This window comes from Tupaia chinensis, unplaced genomic scaffold, assembly GCF_000334495.1.
Source record: "Tupaia chinensis unplaced genomic scaffold, TupChi_1.0 Scaffold145685_1, whole genome shotgun sequence".
Taxonomy (NCBI): Eukaryota; Metazoa; Chordata; class Mammalia; order Scandentia; family Tupaiidae; genus Tupaia; species Tupaia belangeri.
Window position 1 is genome coordinate 3694883 of NW_006205542.1, and position 10418 is coordinate 3705300.

Consider the following 10418-nt stretch of genomic DNA (forward strand, 5'->3'; position numbering starts at 1 on the left):
TTCTCAAGTGCCCAGAAGTCTCCTCTCTGAAATGCTGTCATCAAGGAAGATAGCACCCTTTTTTCTCAGTTTCTTTGAGAGAGTAGGAGCCTAACTTCTATAGACGTCTCATTCCAAAATTAATTCCCATCATAAAGATATGAGAAGTTAATTTTTCCTTTAGATAATTTCAGCTAGGAAACACCCAATTACCAGGTGAATCTAGGGTACATAACAAATTTGGGTGCCGTCAAGTCCTCTTACTTGGGGTCTAGTTACTATTTAGCTTGAGGATATCTATGGAATGGGTTGTAGTACCTTAACTGTCTTCTACCTTGTTGAAAATTTTTCTGGGTTAGGAGAAGGGTTTGCCTTTAATTATATTTTACTAATACCAGCTACCCCCAGAAGCAGGGAAGAGGCAAGGAAGGATTTATACCTAGCGGCTTCTGAGGGAGCATGGTCCTGCCTATAGGTTGATTTGGAACTTTTACCCTGAGAGAGAGAATATTTCTTTTCTTTTTCTGTGTGTGTGTGTGTTTTTTTTTTTTTTTTAATTGAGGTTTTTGCTACAGGGTGCCTGTGCTTGCCAGAAAGACAGAGAGACAGAAAGTGAGAAATCACCCCCACAAAGGGGATAGCCACGCCGCAATCCCTTCTCCTCCATTCTCCTTTCGAGATCTTGGGCACACACGCACATGCGCCCTGCATGAGTTTAAGCCACTGGGTCGGGAACTCAAACCCTTCTCCTCCATTCTCCTTTCGAGATCTTGGGCACGCACGCACATGTGCCCTACGTGAGTTTAAGCCACTGGGTCGGGAACTCAAACCGTGGTCAACTACATGGGAGTCCAGCGACAGGGCCATTGTGACAACTGCTGGTCCCTAGAGAATATGTTTCTGATGTTTGAAGCCTTTCAGTTTTTGGTAATTGTTACAACAGCCTCAGGAAACTAATACAGTGAGTCAGGGCTGGTATGGCAGCTCTACTCCACAAAGCCCTTGGAGACTGAGTCTTTTCACTCAGCTGTCCCCAGAGTATGCTCCTTGTCCAAGATAGAGATCAAGTCATCACATTTTCATCCAAGAAGCAAGATGGAGAAAGAAAGAAGGGGCCATGAACTAACACTGTTTGTTACGGAAGATTTCCTGAAAATTATTATTACAGGAGTTTCTACGTAAATCTCATTGGGTAGAGCTTATTTGTCACATAGGCACATATAGCCTCTTAGAAATACAGAATTTATTCTAGGTGGCCATGTGTGCAGTCAAAAGTTCATCATTACAGAGGGAGGGAAATGTAGATATCAGGGAAAACTCCCACTCTAAACATTTCCACCCATTCAGCTTCTCTGCCTGAATATATTGCAAATTCTTTCTCATGTTCCTAACTTGAAATGACCACCTATCACATTTTTCTCTCCCCAGGATGGTCAGAGTCATATTTTGTATTTGCCACTAGACCTGATGTTGCTTGGTTAGTTTAAAACTATTTTCATATACCTAACACCATCCACTCTGAAATGTACTCCTAAAACTGAAAAATTAGGCCCACTTCAGATAGTTAAGATTTCTAACCCAGTACATTGACATTGAAATTATTCACTGATTTTGTATTATTGCCATGGGCATGTTTTCATAGGGAAAATGAATTCAAGAAGAAATAGAAAATAAAACTGTCCTTAAATAAGCCATGTGTGACCTAATTCAAAAGAGAATCGATTATATTGCAAAACGTGGTACTGATTTTAACATCTTCACACAGATGTGGATGTTCTAGAAAATATAGACCGGATGAACCTCAGAAAACAGTCTAAGACTTATGTAGGAATTTAAGGACAAATCATAGAAATACTCAATGTATAGCTTTTATTGTCCTATAAAATTAAATAATGTAGTCTTTGAAAAATGTCTGTCTAAATTTAGTTTTCTATTGAAGAAACTTTTGGGGATTGGAGTAAGTGATGGTGGTGGAGTTTCTGGGTTGTTCTTTAGTTCGTCATTGTCTTTGAATCCTTACAACAAATAAGTTCCCATCTGTTTCACAAAACACTGAAAGATATTTAGTTAGTGTTCATAAATACGTCTTTGAACGAGGATGGATTTTTCCTTCCATTTTCAGACATGTGTTGAGTCCTCGCTCGAGCGGGCCTCCACTTTATTCTGGGTGTGCTTCTGTTCTGTTTCAGCGAGGCGCCCAGCACATTCCTGTTTGCACTAAAAGTTGTCATATGGATTGTTTTGACTGTTTCCATGACATATAAATGGATAAGGATTTTAAAAAATGTTCTCGGCTCTAAAACAAACCATATTTATTTACACATCTAGGTAACCAGACCTCCTCTTAAACTTTATCACTTGTTCTTCCTCCAGCTGAAAAGAGAATATTTTTGTACTTTTATAAAGGATGGGCAAAATGCCCGATCATTCTTTGACCTCCTGCTAAACATCACTGTGGACTTTCACCTGCGTTATTGCCTTCTCATTAATAGTGCTCGTGGGTGAAGGTGATCACAGGCCTGCCTATAGCCAGCGGGTACAATTTCTAGCTAGCTGGGCATATTGGCAAACGAGGCTGGAATGTGAGCAGGGGCTGAAGGGCTTTCTACAAAGCAATTTCTCCAAGGTGAGGAATCTCTAAGGACTGAGCTGAGTGCTTAGAATAACATGAAGAGGAAAATGCAGAAAGAGATCATTCACAGTCAGTATCCCAATAAATGCTCCTATCCTTTATGTCTGAAGCTCAGTGCTGGTTATGAAAATGTGGGAGCCATCTGTATAGAGATGATAGTTGATGCTTTCTTGAAAAGAGATGAATTTAAGGAACAGCAGTTGGCATAACTGTTATGTTGCTGGACTCCCATGTAGTCGACTACTATTTGAGTCACAGACCAGGAAGCTTAAACTCAGGCTGGGCATATGTGTGTTTGTGTGTCCAAAATCTCAAGGGGAGAATGGAGGAGAAGGGATTGTGGTGTAGCCATTCACCCCTGGGGTGGCGATTTCTTGCTTTCTGCCTGTCTCTCTGGGAAGTGCACCTTCCCCATAGCAAAAATCTCTCTTAAAAGGAGAGAGAGAGGAGAGAGAGAGAGAGAGAGAGAGAAAGGAGGAGGAGGAGGAGAAGAATTTAAATAAAACCCCAAAGAAACCTTGGAGAGAAGGAAATGGATTCAGAGATGCAGTAGAGAGGTCAATGGAGGTACAGATTGCACCAAGAGCCCTGAGTTTACTAGCTGAGGGACAAGTTTTAAGAGCATGTAGGAAAACAAGCCTGATTTTCAGGAGAAGAGGAAACAAATAAACAATGAGATGCAAAGAGGGGCACAGAGGGCCTTTTTGAGAAGTTGCGTGGTGAGCGGGGAGAAACAGGATAGAGTAGCTATTGGAGGTTACCTGGAAGAAAGTGATTTTCCAGACTAAGAAGGTTCTTGGTAGCTTTTGTACAGTAGCAGGGAAGGAGAGATCAAAGATCCAGGAGAGCCCAACAGGATTAGGGGAGGCTGACTGGAGGGGCTTGGGGCAAACTGAGGCTTTATACACTGACAGATCTTCCTAGAATCCTGTACTAAATGATGTTGCTCAAATGAATGGATCTTCCCAAATAATTTCCCTTGTCAGTAAAATAAAGATAAAACCCAGTACAAAAGACTTATTCCTAGCAGGAAAGAAGCATGAGGAGTGATGATAAGGAAGTAGGGCTGGGAGAGATCGTAGAGATCATGTAATGACAACATGATTATTTTACAAAGAACAGAGACCAGAGGAATAGAGCAACTTGCTTAAAGTTATGTACCCAGTTGGAAAGAGAATTTGCACCCAGGATTTCTGATTCTTAGTTCTCTTCTATTTCGTCACAGTACTAGCAGCAGAAAGACGCTTACAAGATACATGTTAACAGTACCATTCTGTGCCTGCCTTACAAAGTAAACTGTGAGTGCAGAGTGGTCAGAAAGGTGGAGAGGGCAGCTGACTTGATCCCAGTTCATCTGGGAAAGCCTTTGGGGATTTTAGTTTTCAGCAAGTACAATATGAGCAAAAGTACAACTTGCTGCCGAAAAGGGTGGTGTACGATTGGCCCAAACCACAAGGTCAAACCACATCAGCTGTGTTCTGTTCAACGGAGTGTCTCATGTAGGGAGTCTTGGCAACTGGAGATGAGACCAGGGATCAATGAGCAGATTGCTGAGGTGGAAGTAACGAGTCTTAGGGTTAACATCATACTGTCTTAAAGACTACTGTGACTATTTAGATTTATAAAGAAGTTGCGGAGAAAATACAGAGAGTTCCCTTACACCCCTCACGTAGATTGTAGGGGGCCACTTAAAAAAGGTGAAAACTTATCTAGAACTGAAAGACTCAGTATCACAGTAGACTGAAAAAGGAAAACAGCAGCCTTTTTCTTCCTCAGGTGGAGAGGACAGACGTAGATAAGTCAGCTGCAAAGTAACCAGGAGACATTATTTCTCCCAAGGTCAGGCAACAGCTGTACAATGACTCAATGACAGTGTTAGGAGTAACTACTACACCTCTTAGGAATGATGCCACAGGCTTGCTTTTGTGCATCCACCGACTTATTACTGGGATATCCAATTGCTAAACTGGTCTTCCCCCATCTCAGCACCCTGCCCCTGGTTAATCCTTGTTTTTCTTACTCTTGCCTTGAAATGGCACAGTCCATAACTGATCTCTGCTTTCTTACATCTGTCTCAAAATGTTTCGTAGACGTCAAACTTGAGAAAAGCAGCTCCCTGTCTCCCTCCTGTTGGCGGCATTCCGTGTTTGCCCTGAGTGCCCTTCTTTTCTGCAGCTAAGTCAGTAGGTCTGAGGCTGTCAGGCTACAGGCTTGTTTTAGGTTTACTTTCTTTTAAGTTTGTCTATTTCTTCTGAGAGAGTGAGAAAGGTAGAGAAAGAGAGAGACAGACCCTCAACCGGCTCTCCAGGCTGCGATTTACCCCAGCACTAGCCAGCCAGGATCCCAGTTGTACATGTGGCCAAGGAGGTCCCAGAACATGGATCCTGGACCCTTCCGATGTGAGTTCAGCTGTGTACTACTGTACCACCGTCTGGTCCCAGATTAGGCCCCGATACCTTGTCTAAGTACGTCTGGTGAAGTCTGCCATACATTTTAGGGATTTGAAGTTGAGCTTGTACATGAATGTATTGGAATACCTATTTGACGTGATTCTGGGAGCAATGGAGGAGCAAGACATCAAGTAACTCTTCAGAGTGTCAGCTGGGATGGTTAGGTTGGTAATGATGAAGCAGGGCTCTGTGATACTAACTTAAAGTGTTTAGATATTGCTTAAATTTTGTCAGTGAACAATTAATGATGGTCACTATGCTGATAGCCCTCTCTGTTTCTGTAGATTTAATACAGTGTGCCAGGCAGTGTGCCAACTGCTTTCTGAACAGGATTTCACTTAATCATCATAAAATTCTAGTCTTTAAATAGGAAAGGCAAGGTTCTGAGAAGTCAAGTGGCTTTTCCGGGTGGAAAGTAGCAGAGTTAGGATTTGAACTCTGGGCTGTCTGATTCTGTATGCTCTTAGCTACAGTTAAGCTGTTTTGTTTTCCTTTGAATAGTTTCTCAGTAGTTTACAGTATGAGGGATTTCAATTGTGAATTCTCCTCCTATTGCCCTGGCCCTCTGCCACCTGTTAAGTTTCAGAAACATCTTTTAACCTTTAGTTGCAAAATGAATCTCTAGTAGAGAGGGTACCTAGCTCTCCTGGGTAGTCCCTTCACTGATGGACTTGGTGCACAAGCCAGCACTTCGTTCTTTTGTACTCTGATTCTGGCTTTGGCTTTCTATGATTTTCTTTGGTGTTTCTTTGTGGATCTGAGTCAATAAAATAATAAAATAATTAACCCTTGCCTAGTTGACCTAATATCCTTTTCAAGTTTAGTGAGTTAGCACAGAGTGCATAGCTAACATTACTGCAAGTTTTAATAATGCCTTCTAAATCATCAACACTCTTTTGAAAACATTTTGATAAATTAGGCAAACCCAACTTTAGGGTCTGCTACTACAATTTTGCTTTTGTTTCTAGACAAAGCCTGGTGAAATAGTTCTTCAAATGTTTGGGAGACACGCAAAGGGAAGCAGAACTTTCTTCATCCCAGGAATTCTATACTGACTAACATATGCTGTTTCAAAAGACCAGCCATAAATTGATGAGAATTTGGGATTTAAAGGATCCCCTTTTTCATCCCTTTTTCCTAAAGAACTTTAGGAACAAGTGGTTGCCAGAAATGTGACCACTGAGAGTGACTTTTGGGAACAGCCAACAAGTTCATCAGATCTGGGTTCTGGTCACTTCATTCTTTGTCAAGCCTCTTGCTGGTGATAGAAAGTCTGTTACCCTTGTCCCTTTACTGGAGCTGAGTGAAAACTTGGCCAGTGAAAAACTGTTCCCCCAGATGGAAATGGCAGTGTTTCCATCTGGTGAGTAGAGGAGTGGAGGGTGGGAAACTATAGCTGTGAGAGACTTGGGATGCCAAGATTGGAAATATCTGATAGTATTTACATGGAAATCTTAGATGTCGGCAGGATGCTTTCATGGGGGTGTTCAATAGGAAAATGCAGACTTTATTATAGATGTATCTGGAACAATAAATACTTTATAGAGAAAAATCCTCTTCTTGGCAGGAAGGTGTACTCCCTGAACAAAACAATCATTTTCTCATATCCAATTCATCTAATTAAATCATGGTTTGTGAATCATGAAGAAATGTACCTTGAGATTACAGTTCCAGCAAGAGAAGGGGAAAGGAGATAAAACGTTAGTTTAAAATATACTCCCTGTAGAAAGTAGTAGAGCCCAGTAAAAACACACCACACACACACACACACACACCATAAGATCTATAAATTAGAAAGATCAAAAATCAAATCCCTACCCTGTTACTATCTATGTAATATAGGGAATTTGTATAACCTCTGTGAGCATCAATTTTTTGGTCTATATAAGTAATATTCACTTTATAGGGCTTTTGTTTAGACTGTATAAGAGAATGTAAGTAAAAGGCGTGTAATGGATAACAAAAGGGAATTTTAATCATTGTTATTTAGGTCTTGTAAATGGAGGTGGGGTCCAAAGTCAAAGAATAGGTAGGCAAGAACAGAAAAATTGAACACTAGTTACTAAGAATTGTTTTATAATATAAAGCACATTAAAATTCATATTAAAATGCCATGAAGAAGACATGGAATAATTTTAATGAAAATTATTTTGAGGGAAATGAAAAGAGAACAGCTGTCATCTCCTGAATAGGGTGAGGGCTCTGTACTGGCCTTCAGCAAGCAGCCTGATCTCTAAGGCGCAGTTCAGCCTCATCATCTGGCAAGAGGCAACAGTGGAGGGATGACTAGGGAGTTCACTAATGCACCTGGCTCCATAAAATCCTATTTCCCTTCCCAGATATTTTAAGAGTCTGGCAACCAAAACCTTCTCTTTGGTGTATAGGGAGGCTTACAAGGATATTCTTAGAATCCAATTACAAGAACACATTTCCACTTACAATTACCAACAATTGCTCAAGTGAGTATAAATAAAGGTCTAAGAGCTAAGGTGGTCTTAGAAATAGAATTTAACTCTTTTATAAAGATCTTCATAATGTTGGGACCAGCAATTAGCATAATGGTTATGTCGCTGGACTCCCATGTAGTCAACCGCAGTTTGAGTCCCGGACCCAGCAGCTTTAAGTCATGCTGGGTGCGTGTGCATGCATGTTTGCCCAAGATCCCGAGAGGAGAATGGAGGAGAAGGGATTGTAGCATGGCCATACCCCCTGGGGAGTGATTTCTTACTTTCAGTCTCTCTGTCTCTCTCTGTCTTTTGGTGAGCACACGTGCCCTATAGCAAAAATCTCTCCAAAAAAAGAAAGAAAGAAAGAAATGATCTTCATAATGTTGCAAGTCTTGCTTAGGTGGTATTTGGCCTATCACACAGCTAGTTTCTAGGCTTGTGAGTCTATTACAGATCTGTTTTTTCTTTACTTTATCTATTTATTCTCCCCTTCCCCCTTTATTCATAATAGAGCACATGCATGTGCACATGGGAATGCGTGAGAGAAGCACCCTCCAAAGGGTCTGGTCACACCATGATCCCCCGCCTCTAATCTACCAGCTCATAAGATTCTGGGCACACACAGATGTGCCTCAAGTTATAGGCTGGCTTGGCTGGAGTTTCGAACCACAGTTGCCACGTAGGATCAGGCTTTTCTTGGGCAGTACATTATCTTGAGGCATAGAGCTGGCCCTCTCTCCATTTTATATTAAGATGTAATTTGCCCATTCCTATGAGAAGCATCCTCACTGTCTTCAGGGACTTGATCAGTTGTCTTCAAATTATACTTAAAATGTACCTTGAATGTCACTAATAAACTTTTCCCAGTTTCTCCAGTTCTCACTAATCTCTTCATCCTTTGGACCATGTCAGTTAGCATGGTTACTAACTGTTGCATTTGAATTAAACCCCCTCCCCCCCGCAACTAGATTGCCAAGGTAAGATCTGGGTGTACATCTCTTATTCTTTTGTATTTTCTTAGCATCTATCATCAGAAGATGATAGTTATTCACTGATATTTGACACAAATGTTATAGTATGCCAAAGTGAAATAAATTCATTTATAAAATAAGCACAGCAATAATATGCAAAGAAAGCATGAGAAATAGCTGTTCTCTTTTAACTAGATTCTACTTGTTTATTAGTTTTTGGTTAGTCCAGCACAAAAGTGATCTGTTTTTTGAAGGTCTTGATAAAAAAGGATTGTACCATGGTTCTTTTAAGCCTTTCACTAATATTTTAGGGGATGTAGTAGTATAATCTCCTCCCATCTTATTCAGAAGACATTAGTACATTATTCAATGATGTTGATAATTTTTAAAGAAAGCAATTCAGAGCTAGACTGCATTATACCCACTAGATGGCAGGCGATTGTTAGAGAAAGAAGAAAAACTGGAATTAGGATTTTTTTTCGGGGGGGGGGTTGGTATATTTCCAGTGAGCTGCCTCAATCAACGGCCTTGCCAAGAACTCCTTAATTTTTATAAAGTCCTTCAGTGTTTGCTTTCCAGAGATCTAAAAAGTGATACAAAATGTTCCATGGATATACCGGCCAGATACTTTTCCACTACCACGTCTAACCTTAGATTAACCTTTCATTCTCCCAAATTTTCTTAAACCATAAAAGGTGTCCTGACCTCACATGAGAATTAAACTGCATTGAGCAAAAATGCATTATTCAAGGAAACAGAGAAATCGCACAAGTTCTTATTTATGTGAAACTTACAGTTTATAATTTACTTAAGAATTACTATTTTTTGGACCAGCCCATGGTCTCGTGGTTAAGGGAGCTGGATTCCACATGGCTGACTACATGGTTCAAGTCCCAGTCCCAGAGGCTTGAGAAACATGCTGGTGTGTGCCTAAAATCACAAAAGAGTTGAAGGAGAAGGGATTGTTGTGTGATCATTCCCTATGTGTATATGTGGGCGGTATGTGTGGTATTGAGATAGGAGTTGGACCCCACTTATAGGTAGGGAGAGTGGAGGCCCCAAGAGGAGATCACTGTGTTTTTCTTCATAATAAAGTCTCTGTGTTTTTCCTCTATGGTTTGGTTAATGTACAATAATTTATAATCCCTTACTAATAGTGGAAGAGATAGGGATATTGAGCACACAGACAGGATAGACTCAAGATAGAATCACAGTGATTAAGTTTCATATCCAAAATCTGGCTGCATTGAGACTCAAAACAACTGTAGCTCAGGGCAGCAGTTTCTATTCGGTAATTGTGTTACTTTTTTGGGGAGAGATTTTTGCTATAGGGCATGTGCACTCACTAGAGAGGCAGAGGGAGACAGAGAGACAGAAAATGAGAAATTTCCTCCCCCCAGGGAGGATTGCCACACTGCAGTCCCTTCTCCTCCATTCTCCTCTTGGGATTTTGGTCACGCACGCACGCACATGTGCCTGGGTCCAGAACCAGAAGTTGAACCACGGTTGACTACATGGGAGTCTAGAGATGTAACTATTATGCCATCTGCTGGTCCTCAGTAATTGTGTTCTGAAAAGAAGTACAAGATACTATGGTCTGTGACCCCACAAAGAATGGGGTAATAAATCACTCAGATTACCATGTAATCATTTTCTAAAGCCCACTTCCTTATCAGAAAGCCAGCCCATTGCTCAGACTGCTAGATAAAACCCCCTCACTTCCAGACCCTCTTTGGCAACCCATTGGGGCCAACTTCCACTACATTGAAAGCTTTTTCTCCTTCCGTGATAAACTCTGCTTTCCTCTCCTCTTTGTGTCTGCAGCTCCAGTTCTTCATGAATGTAGGACAAGAAGTGTCATGGATATTGGGTCTGATCACCCAGTGCTCCCATCTCAGTATTTTTCCTCTTCCCCTCTCTCTCTCTGGTTAGTGCACAT

General features: G+C 41.0%; 1 pseudogene; it reads left to right on the forward strand.

The window, feature by feature from the left end:
* Nucleotides 1-10418, forward strand: part of LOC114006119 (transcription factor Spi-C-like) — a 67754-nt pseudogene that overhangs the window by 5719 nt on the left and 51617 nt on the right.